General features: G+C 36.3%; 1 protein-coding gene across 11 annotated transcripts in view; it reads right to left on the bottom strand.

Moving 5' to 3' along the window:
• The window catches only part of Nrg (Neuroglian), a 347,573-nt gene that overhangs the window by 319,779 nt on the left and 4,334 nt on the right, over positions 1-23,460 (bottom strand). The window contains exons 1-2 of one of the 11 annotated variants that reach the window (XR_010952977.1): positions 17,394-17,443; positions 17,266-17,339 (exon numbers count right to left, since the gene is read on the bottom strand). The exons of 9 other annotated variants lie outside the window; for them this stretch is intronic. The gene's annotated coding sequence lies outside the window, so the exon portion shown is untranslated. Of the gene's footprint in view, positions 1-17,265; positions 17,340-17,393; positions 17,444-23,460 lie in introns of those variants that run through there. One more of the 11 variants, XR_010952974.1, reaches the window with a different exon arrangement.

Genomic DNA, 23,460 nt, shown 5'->3' with positions numbered 1-23,460 from the left:
ACATGTATGTGTGTTTGCTTGATTTGCTGTTGTTGTGCATTTATGTACTAGCAGCTTAGTGATGTATCGAAATGCTAATATTCGCTACAGTACATATAACAAACTTTTTCTGAGATACTTAGGCAAGTGACAAGGTCTCCTATTCGCCTTATGTTGTACGCTTTAATCAAATTTTATATTGGAAACCATAGAAACAACTCCAAGCTTGAAATTTTACGTGAATACGGCACTCTTGGGAGTATCCCAACTATCTTTTTCTTTTTTGCAAATTGGTAGCTAACTAGCCATCGTATATATTTTTATCTACTAAATTATCGGTCAGAATCAAAGAAACATTAGTGTCCCAAGTTGGGCGCCACTTTTACCTAAGTAGTAAGTTAATGTTTAAACGTGCAAAAGTAAGCCTATTAAGTCTGGTTCCCTTTAACTTAAGACCTATACGACGGAGTCCAATTCGATAAATATTACGAACCAATAGTGGAGAGATTGCAGACAAGGGGCCATATATGTACATGCTGACCATACATCATCACAGCTATGATGAGAGACTTATAGAGTGTGAGATTTGTTTCACGAGAGATGAGTTCATCTTGCATTGCTTGTTCTATCCAAAGTAGGGCTAGGAGTTTCAAACGCATTTTTCAACAACCCGGATAAACCGCATGCGCGAATATCTAGACAAATCCCGATATACGGATTTCAGGCTACATAAACGGAAAATCCGGATATTCGTATGTACAGATTCATGAATATTCGGATACACGAATATAAAGAAGCATCTCCGGAAAACATTTATCCCACGGCCATCGATATAATCGTATATTATAATGAGAGTGACACAAGGAAGGAATACGAAGAACAAACAAACCTCAGTGCCAGAAATTGGTGGCAAAATCATAAAAAAAATATTTTCCAATCTTTGTAAACTCGCCGAAAAGATACCTTGCTACCTTACATCAACTTCTGAAAAGGTATTTTCCAGTGCTGGTAGGCAGTAAGTCCGTCACTTGATTTCTTACAACATAATAAAAATAGTACAATATCAAATAAGACATTTTTCGATACGAGCCTTTTTTGTATTCACTGTTAATTGGAATGATAAATACTGCCAGTATTGAAATATTGTTATAATATTGTTATGGTACATCAGTTTGTTGCTTTCACTAAATACGGTTATTAACTGGATCTTCATAAATCCGAATATCCGGACGGTTTCACAAACGAATATTAACCGGATATACAAGCTTCCCGGATTTTATCCATGTCGACGGATAATGCGGATGGATATCTGGATATTCGAATGTGCGTATATTTCCAGTTCTAGTCCCAAGCAGTAGTATGTACTTGTTGGCAAGAGTGATTTCCACGCAAGTAATTTTACCCACCCCAATTCATGTGTGAGGAGTCTCTTTCCAACTACAATTTGTGGCTGAATGTGTGGACGAATAAAGATGATTTTTTTTACATTTCTTTTGTCGTGCCAATTAAGCGGGTGTATGAATTATTCCAATAGATTAAGAAGGAACATAAAGTGGAAGAAGAAAAAATTTAAATTTACACATACAAATGTACATAACAATTTATAACAAAAAAATTTAAATGTACATATGTAGCCCAAAAATTAAGAGCACCGAAATTAAATATGTATGTATGTATGTAGTTTAAATATATAAAAAATGCATTGAATACAGATTTTGTTAAAATAGTCACAAAATTGAACGACAGATGCAAAATGTTAACAATAGACAAAAGGGCTCCGTATAGTTTTATGTATGAAACGTATATGTACGTACATACATATGTACAGCAGCAAACAAGAAAATAGGAGTGACAATTTCGATCAAGTTTGGTCAATTGAATTCTTCTTTTTTATGAAACTATGCAAACCAATCTCAAAAACGTTTTCGAAAAAATTGGAAAATTCCATGAAATTATTTTACGAAGTTTCGAACTTTTTATTTAAAGTTTTATGAATTTTTTTGAGTATGCAGTTTTGGAGCACAATAAGTTTTATTCTAATAAAGACAAGTCTCTACAAAGGTCTCCTAAAACTTGCAACGGTTGACAGTTTTTTTCTGAACGGGGTTTCAGATATTCTTCCATACAAAACAAAAAAAGTATGCGCCCTTCGCATGAAAGAGAATATAAAACACGCTTCGGAAAAGAAATGTCATAATCAATACGAATCTTAACAGACCTATATAACCTGTACTTTGTTAGACTAAAATTTATTGTGCTACAAAGTTGCATAGTTCAAACAATGCAGAATAATCGATATATAAAGTTCGAAATTTTCGCAAAATTTTCTAAAAATTTCGTATTTTTTCGTCTTTGATATGGGTTTATATAATTTCAATTACAAAATTCATGGTAGTTTTTTCTTGAATTATTGAAAATTTAAAAAGGCATTTAATTGACGAAGATGAATAAAAATTGCCACTGCTATTTTCGTGTGCGCTGCTGTATGTATGCATGTAAATACCTTTAAACATCAAATCTATTATATATTTATGAATCATCAAACTGATAGACAACTGTCAGTTAGCATTGTTTTTGCAATGTTGGCTTAGGGTTGAAAAGCAAATGCAAAACAAAAAAACATTTAACAAAAAATTTAATTCAGTGTTCGAAGCGAAGAAGTAAGTAGATCAGGCCAAGCATTGAATCCCCGAATGAATGATTAAAACAGAAAAATAAGTTAGGAGTCATATGTTCCTGTGTAGCTGAGCATAATATACCCAGTTGCGCATCATAGCAAAACAACGCGAATGCTATTTTTGTGGTTTTCTGCAAATTTTTTTTAATTTAAAAATTAGTACACCTTTTCCAACTGTATTTCGGCAAAGAACAAATGTATTTGAGTAGAAAATAATTTTTCTGTCATAATAATAAAAAATAAAATAAATGTAAGGCGCGATAGCCTCCGAAGAGATTTTAGGCCGAGCTTCTCTTCCAATTTGCGTCGTGCTCCTTTTTAATTTTTCCTACAAGTTGGCGGGATGGGACTTGTTTTATGCCGACTCCGAACGGCATCTGCAAGGCAATGAGTTTCCGCTGAGAAGCTTTTCATGGCAGAAATACACTCGAAGTGCTTGCCAAACATCGCCGAGGGACGACCCCGCTTAGAAAATTTTTCTTATAATTGAAAAGCCTTTTTTTCTTTAATTTAGATGTTGCTTTTCCCGGAGCGTGGAGCCGCGATCTTCGGTGTGGTAGGCGGAGCACGCTTCCATCATTTTACGACGGGCACCATAAATATGTCATAATAAAGCATAATAATTTTATATATATACATATTATTGTGAAAGGCGTCCATAACTCATTAAAACTTGCAAATGTATAAGATGAACAGACGATTAAAATTCAAGATCATTGAAACTTCTTCTGAAATGTATTTGCATTTTTCTGACATTCGTTTGAGCTTGTCTAAAACACAATTGATTTTTTCTGAAATACAGTTGAAAAAAGTGTAGATCTGAAATTTTCGACATACATACATATGTACTTCAGGTGTAAGAAAAGGGACATGGTTATTAGCCGGTGAACTTTGTTTTTTGGTTTGATTTAATCCAGCGATAAATTAAGTTAGCGTATCTCGTAATGCGACATATTCATTTCCGAGTCTGGTATCCGGTGTCATGTAACGGTTGGTGGTTCGACTCTAACGCAAAAAACCGAAAAAAGTCCATGTATATTGAACGTTTTTTGAAGTTAGTGCCGAACTGAGGCCCACTATGCCACATCTGACTGCTCTTTTGAATAACATATTTTGATATAAGAAAAGAAAGCAGACCCCGCCTACTGTTTAAACTTTTTAAAAGCATTAAATAAATGAAATATATTACGGTGGATCCAATTTCGAACTTTGAAAGCCAATAAGCCAATGTCTATATTTTCAAAGCTAACGTTGAACTAGACCTAGAGTGCCTAGGCTATATTTGCAATTACAAAATCGAAAGTTAGGTTTTTATTTTTATATTTTACAAGTAAATGTGTCTAAGTTCGGGTGTAACCGAACATTATATACTCAGCGTGAGCTTGAATTGTACATTTCATTTCAGATAAATTACTTTTCTACATAACACTTGGCACCACCCATTAAAAAAAAAATGCCTCCCCATTTCCTTTTACATTAAAACTGGATAAGTTAAATATCACTGATTCAAAACTATTTTTTTATTGTAGTCTACGACCATTTTAAACTTGTTTTATATTTAAGTTGCCGTGGTCTTTAACCGATCCCGTCCATTTTTACTAGAAATATTTTCTGCTATAAAGAAAATGTGTGTACCCAATTTTATTACGATCCGTTAATTTTTCTTCGAGTTATGGCTCCCAAAACATAGAAAATTGCTTAGTCATAAAAAGAGCGGTGCCACACCCATTTTCAAAAATTTTAGTGTTTTGCAATTTAATGTTATAATTCAATTTAGAAAGTAAAATTCGATTGATACAAAGCTCTTTTTTGCTAAGATATAGCTTATTATTTTCGTGTATGAGAATTTTAAAAATCTTTTATATAAAAGTGGGCGCGGTCTTTAACCGATCTCGTCCATTTTTTCTAGAAATATTTCCTGCTATAGGGAAAATTTGTGTACCCAATTTTATTACGATCCGTTAATTTTTCTTCGAGATATGGCTCCCAAAACATAGAAAGTTGCTTAGCCATAAAAGGGGCGGTGCCACGCCCATTTTCTAAATTTGAAGTTTTTCCTATTTATTGTTATAAATCCACTCGGGAAATGAAATACCATTGATAAAAAGCTTTTATATAAAAGTGGGCGTGGTCCTTAACCGATTTCGTTAACTTTTCTTCAAAGCAATCCTTATAGTAAAGGCAACCTCTCTGCCGAATTTTGTTACGATAGGTTCAACCATTTTTGGTTTATGATTAATATTTGTAAAATTGATTTTATCACAAGTGGGCGGTGCCACGCCCATTTAAAAAAATTTCAAATTTTTATCAAGTCTCAATATCAGTTCACACGTCAAATTTCAACATTCTGGGTGTATTATTTACTAAATTATCAGGTTTTTTGTGTTTTCCAAAATGTTATAGATATAAAAAGTGGGCGTGGTTATCATCCGATTTCGCTCATTTTCAATATCAATATATTCTGGGTCCAGATAAGCTCGTGTTACAAATTTGGTGAAAATATCTCAATATTTACTAAAGTTATCGTGTTAACGGACAGACGGACGGACGGACACGGCCCAAACAAATTTTTTTTCGATACTGATGATTTTGATATATAGAAGTCTATATCTATCTCGATTCCTTTATACCTGTACAACCAACCATTATCCAATCGAAGTTAATATACTCTGTGTGCAAAGGAATTATGTATTTGTTTGCTTATGGATCAATCTTGTGCTTTGCTTTTGTAAATTGCAATAATGTCAAAATCGTACTGCGCCCGAAGTTGAAGTGTTACATTACATACATTAAAAAAGTACCAATCAGCTGATTTTCGGCAATGACCTGTTAATAGTTCCGCCATGAAATCAACTTAGTTCTTTTAGGGTTGAAAAAAATGTCTTTACACTCCTATTGTAAAGAATCTTCTGAAATTCTCGATAACTCTGCCCTTCTCTTATCTTTCAAATCACTGAGATGTGCTGAGTATAAAATGCTCTTTATTAACAACTAGCCTTTACCCGCGGCCCCGTCCGCATGGAAAATTTTAAACGTGCGTAAAGCTGGCAGACCCAAGTGCTCAAAAATAAGTTTAAGTTGTTTGAGAATTAAGTGCATTTTAGGTGCTATTTAGGGCCACAAAAGATAATTTAGGTGCTCATTTGGTTTTCGAGATATTCGCAAAAAAGTGTGGGTCTGCTAGGTTAACGTCAAGTTAGCAGACCCACAACTTAAATTTCATTTTATTTTAAATAAAAAATATATCAAAATTAGGAGCTATTTAGGTGCTTTTTAGGGCCACAAAAGATAATTTAGGTTTTCATTTCGTTTTCGAGATATTCGCAAAAAGGTGTGGGTCTGCTAGGTTAACGTCAAGCTAGCAGACCCAAAATTTAAATTTCATTTTTTTTTTCAATAAAAAGTATATCAAAATTAGGAGCTATTTAGGTGCTTTTTAGGGCCACAAAAGATAATTTAGGTTTTCTTTTCGTTTTCGAGATATTCGCAAAAAGGTGTGGGTCTGCTAGGTTAACGTCAAGCTAGCAGACCCAAAATTTAAATTTCATTTTTTTTAAATAAAAAGTATATCAAAATTAGGAGCTATTTAGGTGCTTTTTAGGGCCACAAAAGATAATTTAGGTTTTCATTTCGTTTTCGAGATATTCGCAAAAAGGTGTGGGTCTGCTAGGTTAACGTCAAGCTAGCAGACCCAAAATTTAAATTTCATTTTTTTTTTAATAAAAAGTATATCAAAATTAGGAGCTATTTAGGTGCTTTTTAGGGCCACAAAAGATAATTTAGGTTTTCATTTCGTTTTCGAGATATTCGCAAAAAGGTGTGGGTCTGCTAGGTTAACGTCAAGCTAGCAGACCCAAAATTTAAATTTCATTTTTTTTTTTAATAAAAAGTATATCAAAATTAGGAGATATTTAGGTGCTTTTTAGGGCCACAAAAGATAATTTAGGTTTTCATTTCGTTTTCGAGATATTCGCAAAAAGGTGTGGGTCTGCTAGGTTAACGTCAAGCTAGCAGACCCAAAATTTAAATTTCATTTTTTTTTTAACAAAAAGTATATCAAAATTAGGAGCTATTTAGGTGCTTTTTAGGGCCACAAAAGATAATTTAGGTTTTCATTTCGTTTTCGAGATATTCGCAAAAAGGTGTGGGTCTGCTAGGTTAACGTCAAGCTAGCAAACCCACAACTTAAATTTCATTTTATTTTAAATAAAAAATATATCAAAATTAGGAGCTATTTAGCTGCTTTTTAGGGCCACAAAAGATAATTTAGGTTTTCATTTCGTTTTCGAGATATTCGCAAAAAGGTGTGGGTCTGCTAGGTTAACGTCAAGCTAGCAGACCCAAAATTTAAATTTCATTTTTTTTAAATAAAAAGTATATCAAAATTAGGAGCTATTTAGGTGCTTTTTAGGGCCACAAAAGATAATTTAGGTTTTCATTTCGTTTTCGAGATATTCGCAAAAAGGTGTGGGTCTGCTAGGTTAACGTCAAGCTAGCAGACCCAAAATTTAAATTTCATTTTTTTTTTTAATAAAAAGTATATCAAAATTAGGAGATATTTAGGTGCTTTTTAGGGCCACAAAAGATAATTTAGGTTTTCATTTCGTTTTCGAGATATTCGCAAAAAGGTGTGGGTCTGCTAGGTTAACGTCAAGCTAGCAGACCCAAAATTTAAATTTCATTTTTTTTTTAACAAAAAGTATATCAAAATTAGGAGCTATTTAGGTGCTTTTTAGGGCCACAAAAGATAATTTAGGTTTTCATTTCGTTTTCGAGATATTCGCAAAAAGGTGTGGGTCTGCTAGGTTAACGTCAAGCTAGCAAACCCACAACTTAAATTTCATTTTATTTTAAATAAAAAAATATATCAAAATTAGGAGCTATTTAGCTGCTTTTTAGGGCCACAAAAGATAATTTAGGTTTTCATTTCGTTTTCGAGATATTCGCAAAAAGGTGTGGGTCTGCTAGGTTAACGTCAAGCTAGCAGACCCAAAATTTAAATTTCATTTTTTTTAAATAAAAAGTATATCAATATTAGGAGCTATTTAGGTGCTTTTTAGGGCCACAAAAGATAATTTAGGTTTGCTTTTCGTTTTCGAGATATTCGCAAAAAGGTGTGTGTCTGCTAGGTTAACGTCAAGCTAGCAGACCCAAAATTTAAATTTCATTTTTTTTAAATAAAAAGTATATCAAAATTAGGAGCTATTTAGGTGCTTTTTAGGGCCACAAAAGATAATTTAGGTTTTCATTTCGTTTTCGAGATATTCGCAAAAAGGTGTGGGTCTGCTAGGTTAACGTCAAGCTAGCAGACCCAAAATTTAAATTTCATTTTTTTTAAATAAAAAGTATATCAAAATTAGGAGCTATTTAGGTGCTTTTTAGGGCCACAAAAGATAATTTAGGTTTTCATTTCGTTTTCGAGATATTCGCAAAAAGGTGTGGGTCTGCTAGGTTAACGTCAAGCTAGCAGACCCACAATTTAAATTTAATTTTTTTTAAATAAAAAGTATATCAAAATTAGGAGCTATTTAGGTGCTTTTTAGGGCCACAAAAGATAATTTAGGGCCACAACTTAAATTTCATTTTATTTTAAATAAAAAATATATCAAAATTAGGAGCTATTTAGGTGCTTTTTAGGGCCACAAAAGATAATTTAGGTTTTCATTTCGTTTTCGAGATATTCGCAAAAAGGTGTGGGTCTGCTAGGTTAACGTCAAGCTAGCAGACCCACAATTTAAATTTCATTTTTTTTTAAATAAAAAGTATATCAAAATTAGGAGCTATTTAGGTGCTTTTTAGGACCACAAAAGATAATTTAGGTTTTCATTTCGTTTTCGAGATATTTGCAAAAAAGTGAGGGTCTGCTAGGTTAACGTAAGCTAGCAGACCCACAACCTAAATTTCATTTTATTTTAAATAAAAAATATATCAAAATTAGGAGCTACTAGGGCCACAAAAGATAATTTAGGTTTTCATTTAGTTTTCGAGATATTCGCAAAAAGGTGTGGGTCTGCTAGGTTAACGTCAAGCTAGCAGACCCACAATTTAAATTTCATTTTTTTTTAAATAAAAGGTATATCAAAATTAGGAGCTATTTAGGTGCTTTTTAGGGCCACAAAAGATAATTTAAGTTTTCATTTCGTTTTCGAGATATTCGCAAAAAGGTGTGGGTCTGCTAGGTTAACGTCAAGCTAGCAGACCCCAAATTTAAATTTAATTTTTTTTAAATAAAAAGTATATCAAAATTAGGAGCTATTTAGGTGCTTTTTAGGGCCACAAAAGATAATTTAGGTTTTCATTTCGTTTTCGAGATTTTCGCAAAAAGGTGTGGGTCTGCTAGGTTAACGTCAAGCTAGCAGACCCACAATTTAAATTTCATTTTTTTTAAATAAAAAGTATATCAAAATTAGGAGCTATTTAGGTGTTAACGTTAACCTAGCAGACCCACACTTTTTTGCGAATATCTCGAAAACGAAATAAAAACCTAAATTATCTTTTGTGGCCCTAAAAAGCAACTAAATAGCTCCTAATTTCGATATACTTTTTATTTAAAAAAAATGAAATTTAAATTGTGGGTCTGCTAGCTTGACGTTAACCTAGCAGACCCACACCTTTTTGCGAAAATCTCGAAAACGAAATGAAAACCTAAATTATCTTTTGTGGCCCTAAAAAGCACCTAAATAGCTCCTAATTTTGATATATTTTTTATTTAAAATAAAATGAAATTTAAGTTGTGGGTCTGCTAGCTTGACGTTAACCTAGCAAACCCACACCTTTTTGCGAATATCTCGAAAACGAAATGAAAACCTAAATTATCTTTTGTGGCCCTAAAAAGCACCTAAATAGCTCCTAATTTTGATATAGTTTTTATTTAAAAAAAATTAAATTTAAATTTTGGGTCTGCTAGCTTGACGTTAACCTAGCAGACCCACACCTTTTTGCGAATATCTCGAAAACGAAATGAAAACCTAAATTATCTTTTGTGGCCCTAAAAAGCACCTAAATAGCTCCTAATTTTGATATACTTTTTATTTAAAAAAAATGAAATTTAAATTTTGGGTCTGCTAGCTTGACGTTAACTTAGCAGACCCACACCTTTTTGCGAATATCTCGAAAACGAAATGAAAACCTAAATTATCTTTTGTGGCCCTAAAAAGCACCTAAATAGCTCCTAATTTTGATATGTTTTTTATTTAAAATAAAATGAAATTTAAGTTGTGCGTCTGCTAGCTTGACGTTAACCTAGCAGACCCACACCTTTTTGCGAATATCTCGAAAACGAAATGAAAACCTAAATTATCTTTTGTGGACCTAAAAACCACCTTAATAGCTCCTAATTTTGATATACTTTTTATTAAAAAAAAAAATGAAATTTAAATTTTGGGTCTGCTAGCTTGACGTTAACCTAGCAGACCCACACCTTTTTGCGAATATCTCGAAAACGAAATGAAAGCCTAAATTATCTTTTGTGGCCCTAAAAAGCGCCTAAATAGCTCCTAATTTTGATATACTTTTTTTATTTAAAAAAAATGAAATTTAAATTGTGGGTCTGCTAGCTTGACGCTAACCTAGCAGACCCACACCTTTTTGCGGATATTTCGAAAACGAAATTAAAACCTAAATTATCTTTTATGGCCCTAAAAAGCACCTAAATAGCTCCTAATTTTGATATATTTTTTATTTAAAATAAAATGAAATTTAAGTTGTGGGTCTGCTAGCTTGACGTTAACCTAGCAGACCCACACCTTTTTGCGAATATCTCGAAAACGAAATGAAAACCTAAATTATCTTTTGTGGCCCTAAAAAGCACCTAAATAGCTCCTAATTTTGATATACTTTTTATTTAAAAAAAATGAAATTTATATTTTGGGTCTGCTAGCTTGACGTTAACCTAGCAGACCCACACCTTTTTGCGAATATCTCGAAAACGAAATGAAAACCTAAATTATATTTTGTGGCCCTAAAAAAGCACCTAAATAGCTCCTAATTTTGATATACTTTTTATTTAAAAAAAATGAAATTTAAATTGTGGGTCTGCTAGCTTGACGTTAACCTAGCAGACCCACACCTTTTTGCGAATATCTCGAAAACGAAATGAAAACCTAAATTATCTTTTGTGGCCCTAAAAAGCACCTAAATAGCTCCTAATTTTGATATACTTTTTATTAAAAAAAAAAATGAAATTTAAGTTTTGGGTCTGCTAGCTTGACGTTAACCTAGCAGACCCACACCTTTTTGCGAATATCTCGAAAACGAAATGAAAACCTAAATTATCTTTTGTGGCCCTAAAAAGCACCTAACTAGCTCCTAATTTTGATATACTTTTTATTTAAAACAAATGAAATTTAAATTTTTGCGAATATCTCGAAAACGAAATGAAAACCTAAATTATCTTTTGTGGCCCTAAAAAGCACCTAAATAACTCCTAATTTTGATATACTTTTTATTTAAAAAAAAATGAAATTTAAATTGTGGGTCTGCTAGCTTGACGTTAACCTAGCAGACCCACACCTTTTTGCGAATATCTCGAAAACGAAATGAAAACCTAAATTAACTTTTGTGGCCCAAAAAAGCACCTAAATAGCTCCTAATTTTGATATACTTTTTATTAAAAAAAAAATGAAATTTAAATTTTGGGTCTGCTAGCTTGACGTTAACCTAGCAGACCCACACCTTTTTGCGAATATCTCGAAAACGAAATGAAAATCTAAATTATCTTTTGTGGCCCTAAAAAGCACCTAAATAGCTCCTCATTTTGATATACTCTTTATTTAAAAAAAAAATGAAATTTAAATTTTGGGTCTGCTAGCTTGACGTTAACCTAGCAGACCCACACCTTTTTGCGAATATCTCGAAAACGAAATGAAAACCTAAATAATCTTTTGTGGCCCTAAAAAGCACCTAAATAGCTCCTAATTTTGATATATTTTTTATTTAAAATAAAATGAAATTTAAGTTGTGGGTCTGCTAGCTTGACGTTAACCTAGCAGACCCACACTTTTTTGCGAATATCTCGAAAACCAAATGAGCACCTAAATTATCTTTTGTGGCCCTAAATAACACCTAAAATGCACTTAATTCTCAAACAACTTAAACTTATTTTTGAGCACTTGGGTCTGCCAGCTTTACGCACGTAAATTTTAAATATATGGGCTATTCGCGTTGGCCTGCTTATTATCTGTTTAAAATTTTGTTTTCTGTCTAATGCATTTTATTTTTGTAATTGAGTAAAAAAAGACCTTAATGAGCTGATAACCTGATAGGATCCCAAATGATCCCGAAATTATCCAGAAAAAGCTACGAAATGACCCAAACGCTATCGCGGACGGATCCCGAAAACCATCCAGAAATGCCCCGAAAGGGTCTCCAAAAGTTCCCCGAATAGTCCCAAAAAAACCCGAAATGACACGATTCTAGACGTATCCAGAGAACCCCACAGAAATGATCCCTGAAGGTGTTCCAAAATGATCCCGAAAAGGTTCCGAAATGACCCTGACGGGCTCCCGGGCGGATCTCAAAAACCATCCAGAAAATATCCAGGAAGGGTCCCTAAATTATCCCGACTAACTCCAGAAAAAGTTCCGAAATGGCTCCGAGGGGATCCACGATGGATCGCGAAAACCATACAGAAATGATTCCGGAAGGATTCCAAAATGATCCCGAAATAGTCCGGAATTGACCCAGATGGGATCCCGCACAGATCCAGAAATGATCCCGGAAGGGTGCAAAAACTATCCCGGAAAAGTAACAAAAAATCCCGAAATGGCTCCTACGGCATCCCGGACGGATCCAGAAATGATCTCGGAAGGTTACCCAAATGATCCCAAAATGGTCCCGAAATGACCCTGATGGATCCAGCAAACCATCAAGAAATTATGCCGAAAGGGTCCCAAAATGATCCCGAAATAATACAAAAAAAGTCACGAAACGACCCCTAGAGGATCCCCAAATGATCCCGTATTAGCTCCGAAAAGGTCCCGAAATAACCCCGACGGGATCCAGGAAAAATCCCGAAAACCATCCAGAAATGATGCTGGAAGGGATCCCAAATGATTCCGTAAAAGTCCCGCATTGATTCCGACGGGATCCCGAACGGATACCGAAAATCATCCAGAAGTGATGCCGGAAAGGTCCTCAAATGATCACCTAATAGTCCCGAAATGACCCTTAAGGGGTCATGGACGGATCCCATAAACCATCCAGAAATTAGCGCGATATAGTCCCGAAGAAGTCCCGAAATGACCCTGACGGGATCTCGATCGCACCCCTAAATGACCCTGACGGGATCCCGGACAGATCCCGAAATCCATCCAGAAATTATCTTGGGAGGGACCCCAAATGATCCCGAAAAAGTCCCGCAGTGATTCCGAGGGGATCCTGATCGGATACCGAAAACCATCCAGAAGTGATGCCGGAAAGGTCCTCAAATGATCACCTAATACCAAAATGACCCTGACGGCATCCCGGACTGATCCCAAAATCCATCCAGAAATGATCCTGGGAAGGTCCCAAAATTATCCCGAAATAGTCTCGGAAAAGTTCAGAAATTACCCTGACGGGTTCCCGGACGAATCCTGAAAGCCATCTCTAAATGATCCCGAAAAAGTCCCGAAATGACCCTGACTGGACCCCGAAAGGATCCCGAAAACTATCCAGAAATGATGCCGGAAATGTCCTCAAATGATCACCTAATAGTTCCGAAAAGACCCTGACGGGATCCCGAACGGATCCCGACATCTATCTAGAAATGATGCCGAAAGGGCCCGCAAATGATCCCGTATTAGTCGAGAAAAAGTCCCGAAATGAACCCGACGGGATGCCGGACGAATCCCAAAAACCATCCAGAAATGATGCCGGAAGGGACACCAAATGATCCCGAAAAAGTCCCGCAATAATTCCGACGGGATCCTGAGCGGATACCGAAAACCATCCAGAAGTGATGCCGAAAAGGTCCTCAAATAATCACCTAATAGTCCCAAAATGACCCTGACGGCATCCCGGACAGATCCCGAAATCCATCCAGAAATGATCTTGGGAGGGTCCCAAAATTATCCCGAAATAGTCTGGGAAAAGTCCAGAAATTACCCTGACGGATCCCGGACGAATCCTGAAAACCAATCTTAAATGATGCCGAAAAAGTCCCGAAATGACCCTGATGGGACCCGGAAAGGATCCGAAAACTAACCAGAAATGATGCCGGAAAGGTCCTCAAATGATCTTCCAATAGTTCCGAAAAGACCCTGACGGGATCCCGAACGGGTCCCGACAACTATCCAGAGATGATACCGAAAGGGCCGCAAATGATCCCGTATTAGTCGAGAAAAAGTCCCGAAATGACCCCGACGGGATCCCGGACGAATCCCAAAAACCATCCAGAAATGATCCCGGTAGGTATCCCAAATGATCCCGAAATAATCCCGAAATGACCTCGTCGGCATCCCGGACGGATACCGAAAATTATCCAGAAATGATGCCGGAAAGGTCCACAAATGATCCCCTAATAGTCCCGAAATTACCCTGATGGGATCCCGGCCGGATCCCGAAAACCATCCAGAAATGATGCCGGAAGAGCCCCCAAATGATCCCGAAAAAGTCCCCAAATGACCCCGACGATATCCCGGACGGATCCCGAAAACCATCCAGAAATGATGCCGGAAAAGCCCCCAAATGATCCCGAAAAAGTCCCCAAATGACCCCGACGAGATCCCGCACGGATCCCGAAAACCATCCAGAAATGATGCCGGAAGAGCCCCAAATGATCCCGAAAAAGTCCCCAAATGACCCCGACATACTCCAGAAAAGGTTCCGAAATGGCTCCGAGGGAATCAACGACGGATCGCGAAAACCATACAGAAATGATTCCGGAAGGATCCCAAAATGATCCCGAAATAGTCCGGAAATGACCCAGATGGGATCCCGCACAGATCCAGAAATGATCCCGGAAGGATCCAAAAACTATGCCGGAAAAGTAACAAAAAATCCCGAAATGGCTCCTACGGCATCCCGGACGGATCCAGAAATGATCTCGGAAGGGTCCCCAAATGATCCCAAAATGGTCCCGAAATGACCCTGATGGATCCGGCAAACCATCAAGAAATTATGCCGGAAGGGTCCCCAAATGATCCCGAAATAAAACAGAAAAAGTCACGAAACGACCCCTAGAGGATCCCCAAATGATCCCGTATTAGCCCCGAAAAAGTCCCAAAATGACCCTGACGGGATCCCGAAAGGATTCCGAAAACAATACAGAAATGATGCCGGAAAGGTCCTCAAATGATCCCCTAATAGTCCCGAAATGACCGTGACGGGATTCCGACAACTATCCAGAAATGATGCCGAAAGGGTCCGCAAATGATCCCGTATTAGTCGAAAAAAGTCCCGAAAGGACCACGACGGGATCCCGGACGAATCCCAAAAACCATCCAGAAATGATGCCGGTAGGTATCCCAAATGATCCCGAAATAGTCCCGAAATAGTCCCGAAATGACCTCGTCGGCATCCCGGACGGATCCCGAAAATTATCCAGAAATGATGCCGGAGAGGTTCCCAAATGATCCCCTAATAGTCCCAAAATTACCCTAATGGGATCCCGGACGGATCCCGAAAACCATCCAGAAATGATGCCGAAAGGGTTCCCAAATGATCCCGTATTAGTCGCGAAAAAGTCCCGAAATGACCCCGACGGGATCCCGGACGGATCCCGAAAACCATCCAGAAATGATGCCGAAAGGGTTCCCAAATGATCCCGTATTAGTCGCGAAAAAGTCCCGAAATGACCCCGACGGGATCCGGGACGGATCCCTAAAACCATCCCAAAATGATCCCGAAAAAGTCCCCAAATGACCCCGACGAGATCCCGGACGGATCCCGAAAACCATCCATAAATGATACCGGAAGGGTCCCAAAATGATCCCGAAATAGTCCCGAAAAAGTCCCGAAATTACCCCGGCGTAATCCCGGACCGATCCCGAAAACCATCCAGAAATGATCCCCGAAGGCTCTCGATATGACCCTTACGGGATTACAAATAAGGTGAAGCTAATTATAAAACCATGTTAATAAGGCAGCAGGCGCATTGGAGCGAATAAAAAGTTAGATAGAAACATACAGGTAAAGCTAATAAAAGCGTGCTAATAAAAACAATTGATGGATGGCGGATGGCGGGAGTAGAGGAGAGGACCACTGATCGTTCCTTCAAAATTGTCTAGATCTCGTTCTGTATGTACCAGATACCAAAAACTATTGATTTAGGAGAAAATTTAGATTGAGTTATAACAATTTATGGATTTTACACCAGAGGGGGTGATAAAGGGGGGCGGGCGGAGGGTGTCACTGCTTACTTTGTAAGCCCTCGACTTATTTGACCCCTTGAGTCTGTGATATTGGTGGAGGCCAGTATACGTAAAGTTATAATGTGTAAAAATTATGAAAAATAATTTCTCGTGGGGGTCGTGGGACCCCCACCCCTCTTTCCATGTTCGAAAAAAATTTCGCTAGTAGACTACTGTCTGTGTCCCAAATTTCATCAAAATCCGTGTAGCCATTCTGGCGTGATTCAGTCGTAAAGACGAAAAAATATAATAATTAAATTATAACTGTTCCTAGGGGGCGGGGACCACGCCCCTTTTGAAAAATATATAGCTAGTAGATCCTTCTAGACTATTGGCTATATGTGTGCAAAATTTCATCCAAATCGGTCCAGCCGTTCTTGCGTTATTGAGTCACAAAGACAAACGTCTGGACAAACATCCAAACATCCAAACATCCAAACATCCAAACATCTTAACATCCAAACTTTCCCATTTATAATATATATTAGATAGTAGTGCTGCGTACCTCACTTATAAGACTGCGGCGCATTTTTTACCCTCGCTTGTCTCATTCAACTATTTCTCTCCGGGTCTAGACTTTTCGGGAACAGCCTTCTCGATTATTTGCTTATTTGCATCTCTCATTTCCTGTATTTCGTATGTCTCATTGTCTTCTATGTATATGTGCGAGTAATGTCGTGTACATGTGTGCATAGCCATTTGTTGTCTCATCTACTTACATACATTGCTGATGTAGTTGTACGGCATTTATTTACTAGCGGCATAGTAATGTATCGGAATTGTTTATAATCAACACACTATCGAACTCTAAAACTTAATTTTACATAGTTTTTTATTTGGGCTTTCGAAATACCATAAAGTGCGATCAGCAGTGAGCCTCTCCTTTTAGGGTGGTTGGAAAGGACGTTTCTCGTCATAACTTTAGATTTGCGAAAAAAAATAATGCCCGATTACTTACTGTACGTACCTACATTATGATCTTAACTTTGCATCATTTGAACGTAAAACTTTTTTGCGTGTTTGGCAGTCAAACGACGCTTTGTTGTAAATACAACTGGAATACAATGTATGAAACTCGCTTTAGCATAAGCTGATATTGCAATAAAACTTGTTCAAGGGTAATATAAAACCAACTAGCGACCATTAGATCACACCCCTTTTGTCAATTCAATTTTTAGTCTACCAGTTATAACAAAAGATAAGCTTTAAAAATTTTAAGAAGCTCAAAAATGACGTCATACTTTTAGCACAAAAACAATATGTGGCACTTTAGCTTACCTTGTTTTTGGCTCCAAAAAGTGCGCGTTTCAAAACTCCATTTTATCATGCCCATTTATTCAGCTCTTCATACTCTGTAATTAGAATTTCAGAAAACGCTTCGAAATTTCAATAGCTAAAATATTTACATTTTCAAACTAAGCATGGAAACGTTGGGGAGGAGTGCTACTTCACAACACTACCAAAGACACTGCTGTTGACGTTTTGCCCAACCTTTTTTACGTGAGATGGCTTAGCAGCGTTTGCAACAGCAACATCAACGTCGCCGTTGATGCCGGCAGTCATGTTAAAAACCTGTTTTTGTTTTGCTGGTATTCTCACATTGTTGTTTTTGTGCAATGAGCTAAGCTTACAGCGCACACTGGATAATTTTGATAAAAACGTATCTCTAAATCAACATTATTAGGGCTAACCAAACTTCCTTAACACTAACACCATAGTCGTAACCATACGCATATCCATAACCATTTCCAATATAATCGATTAATGGTGTGAAATGGGTGAAAATTTCATAAAAGTGAAGAAAATGCAAAAAATTATAAACATATTCCACAAAAAATAAGTCTCTTATGCGGCAGTTACTCACGAACGTGCGTACCAAAAACGTGTCAGCTGACACGACCTATCTTATGAGTGTGCAATGTAAACGAAAACTCACCGACGTGCAACGCCCGTACGTACGTAGCCCGGAACGTAGAAATCAAAACAATTTAGATTTCTTCCGTAAGAACGTGTCAGCTGATCGCTCTCTCACTAGACAGAGTTGCCTAGTAAACTTTTGTGGGCTAATTTTTGACCGTTTGCAGTTTTATGCAAAAACACCTAATTAAAGTTTGAATAGTTGTGAAAATAATTCGAAATAATTATGTAAAAGTGCTGATTATAAATATTTAATCTATTTATACTTATTTAAAATGTATTCCGGCCTTTTACAATGTCAAAAATTAAATTGGAAAAAGTTGATGTTTCCATAAGCATACATGCAAAATGGACAATGGCAACAGTGCTTCTCTGTAAACAATACACACACAAAAATGTTATGTACATGTACACAGCCGTACACATTGATTCCTACGGGCTTGAGAGTTCGGTCCGAGCTTATAAAAAATTAGACTGGGTTGGATAAACAAATCAAAGATCAAATTGAATCTGAGCAAAATACCTCAGGAGCAGTAATCCGAAAGCGGAAAAAAATTTTATGTCTATCAAAAAATGTTCACGAAAAACCGGAAAATGACCCCGGACTATTCCGAAACCGGGGGGTAGGATCCATAGTATTTTTGCGCAGAACATCTTTCTGCATTGCCGGCCATCGGCCGCGCTTATAAAAAAAATTACACTTGCCGGTCCAACACCTTTTTGGGATTAAAATTAAATACTTGCAAAACCTTTTTCTACACCAATTTTCTTTCTATGTACAACAACCACATGAAAACTGTTAAATTCAACTATAAAAATATCTCCACACACAGCTTACATCTAGGGGTCAAGACGCGTCGTTTGATACCCATCCCGATATTTCCGGCGCGTATTAGCAGTCGACCACTGTTATAGATTTTTACTAAGCTTTTTTGGACGTGTATTAGCACATTTGCTAACGAAGCCAGTCCAGCTTTTGAGGCAGAAGCTTCTTTTTCGCCATCATGTTTCTCTTTTGAGGGCGAGTACAAAACGCAACGTGGAGATGATCCCACAAATTGATTGTGTTGCCGCTGGTTTGAACTCCTTTTTTCAATAGGAACTCGCTAAGCGTGGGGCAGTTGAGGGCGAGCAGTTTAGTGTGAGTTATAAGGGAGTAATTTGATGTGCTTGTAGGCGTATGAGTCGTGGCACAGCGGATGACGTACCCGACTCACACGTTTGGGGTTGCGGGTTCAAAGCCCACTACAAGCAAGCATTTTTTAAATTTATTATCTTTTTTATTTTTATAAATTACTATTTTAATGGACTGTATGTTATTTTACTTTGTTTATGGTGTATTTAAAATACGGGACGATGCAAAGCATCGGTACACCTTATTTATGATATCTTTATTTTAATGTATTTGTTTGTTATTTTTAAATTTATTTAGAGAGAGGTCACTATGTACCTATTACACCTTGTATTTATTCATTGGGGGCGAGCACTGGGGGCCCCAAGGTATTGGCTGCGGGATGAGCCACCTTGTTTTGCTTTGAAAACCCCCTTGTATTTATTCATTGGGGGGCGAGCACTGGGGGCTCTGAGGTTTCGCTCTAATGAGCCACCTCATCTTCTATTTGAAGAACCTCTTGTATTTATTCATTGGGGGCGAGCACTGGGGGCTCTGAGGTTTCGCCCTAATGAGCCACCTCATCTTCTATTTGAAGAACCTCTTGTATTTATTCATTGGGGGCGAGCATTGGGGGCTCTGAGGTTTCGCTCTAATGAGCCACCTCATCTTCTATTTGAAGAACCCTTAAAAAATGTGATATGGAGGCGAGCACTGGGCTCTGAGGTATTGGCACCCCATCTTCTGCTCGAAGAACCTCCATTTTAAATTAAAAAACAAAACTATATCTTTAGAATATTTCACTAACTAGTTGAGAATTACAAGCACACCCAATGGCTAATGAAACAAACGAAAGAAAAAAAGTCATAGTTTAAGTCGCTTAAACAGGAACTAATCGCCGTGTGTTTATTTTTATTCGATTTGGAAAAATTATTCCAAATAGCAGACATCTTTACTTTCTTTTTGTGGGACACGGTATCCATTTTGTTCAGAATGTGCGAAAGTTGACGATTTATATAAAGAATCATGAACTTCTTCTATATAACATTAAATTTATAAGAGTATAACAATGCGAAAACTTGTTCCAATTTATATGCGTGTTTTACACACTTACATCGTTTCTGAAATTTCCGTTCATTTGAAAAAGTAAAAATAAGTGCTACCAACATGCTAGCATGACGTGAGTTAACAATGCGTTTTTATATTATATACCTATAAACTTACAATTCCTCTACTACAATACTTTAAACGATAGTATCGATAGTCATAAGACATCGATAGTACCATCGATAGGTAAAAACTATAGATATATCTATACTATCGTCGATAGTTTTCCACCTCTAGTATGGCAACATTAATCGATTACATTCATGAATTCGATAAAATAGGTTCGATCAGCTGTTTTATCTGATTTAGTATGGCCACATGAAACTTTCTTGGCGATAACGCCCTCCCACCCACTATATCCCTAAGGAAATTGGGGTCGCCAGAGCCTTGGCTGCCAAACAAACAGGGTTCGACATGGGTAGGTGAGTTTGACAATTGGGTTGGAGAAGCTATAAATTTAGCTAAAAAACCCCTTGAAATGGTTGCTCTACAAAACCCTTGAATCAATTTGGTATTTAAGTCTCCTCTTACGCCATGCATACCTGCTATGGGTATATTCTATAAGCCACGGATATATTCTATTCGCTGAGGGCGCGGTTGGACCACTGTTGTAAATTACATATTACCTTTAGTTTAACTGTCAACTCCAGACCAAGGTGGACCTGTAGTGGAATTCACTAGCTTATAACGATGGGATTTTAATTAACGATTTTGTCGCTTGCCTTATCGATTGTACTATTCACTAACTTAGTTTTAACGACTCAAAATAAATGACATTTAAATTTCGTTTTAATAGTAGGTGGCAGCACAGCTTAACCATGATGTAATAATAAAGGTGATGTCAAAAATATAACCTCACTTTTTCGGCAGCTCTAAATGCCAGTATTTACGTGTATTTCAAAAGTATAACAATTGGATTGCTTAATTTTTGGTAAAAATTATTCAAATAAATTAGTTTTCTGCAAAATTTTGTCTATATTCTGTTAAGCCTTGGTTTCCTCGAAAGCAGTGCCGATATTTAGCGGCCGTTACATAGCGGTAGAGTATGTTGTCAAAATTGTTGCAGTGTAAAAGTAATTATGTGTAAACTAAGAATACGGTGAAGTAATAAATAAAATATTACGGCCGTCATGACGGTAGAAACTCGTTCATCACCGTTTTTTGCCACCGCTATTGTCAAAGAGGTGAACATTTTGTCAAATATTTATAAAATAAACAACATTTTTGAATTTAAATTCTTTTGAACATATTTTAATTTTATACCTTTCATTAAAATGAAATGGTATATTAATTTCGTCACGAAACCCAAAATTGTAAGTCCTTAAAGGAAAATAGATAGACCCAACATTAAGTATACCGAAATAATCAGGTTGAAGAGCTGAGTTGATTTAGCCATGTCCGTCTGTCCGTCTGTCTGTTTGTATGCAAACTAGTCCCTCAATTTTTGAGATATCTTGATAAAATTTGGTGAGCGCGTGTATTTGGGTGTCCGATTAGACATTTGTCGGAACCGGCCGGATCGGACCACTATAGCATATATCCTCCATACAACCGATTTTTCAGAAAAAGAGGTATTTTGTCATATCTTACTCAATTTAACAGATTGAAGCTTCAAACTTCACCATATAATTTCGTATATTGCACATATTGTTGCCTGAAAAAATTGATGAGATCGGTCGTATATATAGTATATATCCCCCACAACCGATTGTTCAGATAAGAAACTTTACGTAATTACTGCCCTATTTTAAGAGCTAGAGGCTTCAAATTTCAACGAATGCTTACGTATATACGAAAATCATAAAGATCGGTGGTATATATAGTATATATATGGTGGTATATATAGTATATATATATATATATTTTCGCAATTTTAGCCCCATTTTAACAGCTAGAAGCTTCAAATTTCACCGAAAGCTTACGTATATGGCATATATTGTTGTCTGAAAAAATCATAGAGATCGGTTGTATATATAGTATATATCTCATTCTACCGATTGTTCAGATAAGAAACTTTTCGCAATTTCTACCCCATTTTAACAGCTATAAGCTTCAAATTTCACCGATTGCTTACATATATAGAATATATTGCTGTGTCAAAAAATCATAGAGATCGGTGATATATATAATATATATATGATGGTATATATAGTATATATATAGTATATATATTTTGTTTTTTGCGATTTCTGCCCCATTTTAACAGCTAGAAGCTTCAAATTTCACCAAATGCTTACGTGTATATTGTTGTCTGAAAAAATCATTGAGATCGGTGGTATACATAGTATATATCTCATACAACCGATTGTTCAGATAAGAAAGTTTGCGCAATTTCTGCCCCGTTTTAACAGCTAGAAGCTTCATATTTCACCAAATGCTTACGCTAATAGCATATATTGTTGTCTGAAAAAATCATAGAGATCGGTGGTATATATATTATATACTTCATATAAACTGTCATTTTTGGCCCTTTTTTACGGCTAGAAGCTTCAAAATTCATTAAATTTCATCAAATAGTTACGTTTAGGTCACATATTTTTGAAATACGTGATTCGTAGTCATAGTTTTTACATGCATACCACAAAAAACGTGAAGCTTTGCATCCTCACACAAAGTACCTAACTATTTTTTATTTTATATTTATCTTAAAAATTGTTTAGATATGTTCAAATTTCACCAAATGTTTACGTGTATAGCATATACTGTTATCTGAAAAAATCATAGAGACCTGTGGTATATATAGTATATATCTCATACAACCGATTGTTGAGATAAGAAACTTTGCGCAATTTCTTCCCCATTTTAACAGCTAGAAGCTTCAAATTTCACCAAATGCTTACGTGTATAGCATATATTGTTGCCTGAAAAAATCAGTGAGATCGGTGATATATATAATATATATATGATGGTATATATAGTATATATGATGGTATATATAGTATATATATAGTATATATATTTTGTTTTTTGCGATTTCTGCCCCATTTTAACAGCTAGAAGCTTCAAATTTCACCAAATGCTTACGTGTATAGCATATATTGATGTCTGAAAAAATCATTGAGATCGGTGGTATACATAGTATATATCTCATACAACCCATTGTTCAGATAAGAAACTTTGCGCAATTTCTGCCCCGTTTTAACAGCTAGAAGCTTCAAATTTCACCAAATGCTTACGCATATAGCAAAAAATCATAGAGATCGGTGGTATATATATTATATACTTCATATAGACTGTCATTTTTGGCCCTTTTTACGGCTAGAAGCTTCAAAATTCATCAAATTTCATCAAATAGTTACGTTTAGGTCATATATTTTTGAAATACGTGATTCGTAGTC

This window comes from Eurosta solidaginis, chromosome 4, assembly GCF_040869045.1.
Source record: "Eurosta solidaginis isolate ZX-2024a chromosome 4, ASM4086904v1, whole genome shotgun sequence".
NCBI classification, from domain to species: domain Eukaryota; kingdom Metazoa; phylum Arthropoda; class Insecta; order Diptera; family Tephritidae; genus Eurosta; species Eurosta solidaginis.
Note: the sequence above shows the minus strand (reverse complement) of the source record. Positions and strands in the feature narration are given on the sequence as shown.